The sequence below is a fragment of the Phalaenopsis equestris genome, unplaced genomic scaffold (genome assembly GCF_001263595.1).
Source record: "Phalaenopsis equestris unplaced genomic scaffold, ASM126359v1 Scaffold000134, whole genome shotgun sequence".
NCBI classification, from domain to species: domain Eukaryota; kingdom Viridiplantae; phylum Streptophyta; class Magnoliopsida; order Asparagales; family Orchidaceae; genus Phalaenopsis; species Phalaenopsis equestris.
The window spans coordinates 3,007-4,964 of record NW_018164576.1 but is presented as its reverse complement, the minus strand read 5'-3'; the positions used below and the strand labels follow the sequence as shown (position 1 = coordinate 4,964).

Sequence of the window (1,958 nt, the reverse complement as noted above, 5' to 3'; positions counted from 1 at the left end):
AGTAGGATTCCAGAAAAGGCTCCAACATATTCAAGAGATAGCTTACACCACGTAGCACTTTTTCTCATCTTGGTTCAAGAGATTGCTTATATGGTGTAGCACTTTGTTCTGTATGACACTCAATTCCCATCTTCAAGTTTTTATAATACTTTGACACCAACCGAGATATTGTCTGCTCTGACCTAATGACCTTACAGTTTTACCCTTTAAGTGTAACAGTTGGAGTTTCGGCTGTAACTCCCAAGTTCAAAGTGCGCTTATGGTAGCACTTCTTGGATGAGTGACCACCTTGAAAGTTACACTAATGAGACAAAACCGTGAGTTCATTTGACCAAAGTAGATAATATCTCAATGTGAGAACCTGAGAGATCGGGTTGTTACATTAGATTAGTTACTGATCTAAATTTCCCGCAGAGTTGACTAATAATTCTTATTAAAAGAACTCATCTAGAGCACTCACCTTGAATTTGAAACTCATTAAGGATTCTCAATTCTCTGACAATTGATCAACCAAGCTCATCATCTAAATCCTATTATGCACTTTCTTATTTTTTTTCATTTAATTATTTCTATAAATTTAATTATAATCATCTATAAATTTAATTTTAATCATCACAAACATGAAAAATCTATGTTGCAATCTATTTTATTTTTTAATCTAAAATCCACCTGTCTGAGTCCTCTCTAGATTCGATCTATTATTATAATAAGGCCATGATATGATATTTGACCCGATAGATAGGGAGACCATATGAGCTCACAGTAGAATGTAGTAGGTAGTGTATTAAAATGAGCTCATCATACCATTGAACATTAAAAAAATTCGGATATATGACGATAAATTTAATCATATCCGCTTTAATCATCTATCTTATTTGAAATTTATTAACCTTAAATTATCTACATAATTAGCTAAAACCCCATTTTAACCTCTCAAATACATCATCCCTCTTAAAATATGTATAAATAGTTTAGTTTTATCTTAATTAATTAAAAATTCAATCATTTAATTATTATAAAAGCGTTAATAAAGCTTTATTCATCTAGCATAGCGAGAAAATTGTCTAAATGGTCCCCTCATTTTTCTGTCGGGATAGTTTTAGTCCTAGAGTATATAAAAGTGTCGATTTAATTCTACTTTTTTTTAGTGAGGGCTAAAGTAGTTCTCTTCGGAAACTATTTCAACCCACATTAAAAAAGTCTAGTTACTAATTTAATGTTATCATAGATTTTTAGATTAAAATGACCCATTGTAAATAATTAATAAACTATTTCAAAATTTTACGCTGAACTGTTCGGAAGACACACCTAAAGAATAGAGGGCGAAAATGAATAAAAGAACAGAGAGAGCATAGTAATGCACAGTAAAATCAAGAAACCCTTGTTCATTTCATGAACCCTCAATTTATAGAAATGAGGATTGTAAGATTACATATGTTCCCCTAATATATGAGGTATTTTGGGACAATGCATAGTTGTATAGTCGGGAGCATGAAATGTCGTCCGACCAAGTTATTATCCTGCTAGCCATGGCCGAAGTATTGACCTGGAGAGGCCAGCTGCCGCCATCAGATAAGAAGTTCTTGCATATTGTTCATGCAAGGTTTATCTATATGAACCATTTGAGAGGATTGATGACTTTTGTTCATCATGGAGTAAGATTTCTTTCGGCCAGCAAAAGCCGGGAGGATAAAGACAAACTCTCAAACCTCCTCTATTGGGTTCCAACTTGCCATGTCATCTTCTCGGCTGGCTGTCGGATATCTTTGAGATTTGCACCAACAGGCACACACCAAGATATATATCTATATATATATATATATATATATATATATATCTATATATATATCTATATATGTATGTATGTATGTATGTATATATCTATATGTATATCTATATATGTATGTATGTATGTATGTATGTATGTATGTATATATATAGATATATACATATATATA

General features: G+C 32.0%; 1 pseudogene; it reads left to right on the top strand.

Annotated features, from left to right (window-relative positions):
• Nucleotides 1-1,529: 1,529 nt before the first annotated feature.
• LOC110021342 overlaps nt 1,530-1,958 on the top strand; it is a 2,579-nt pseudogene continuing 2,150 nt past the window's right edge.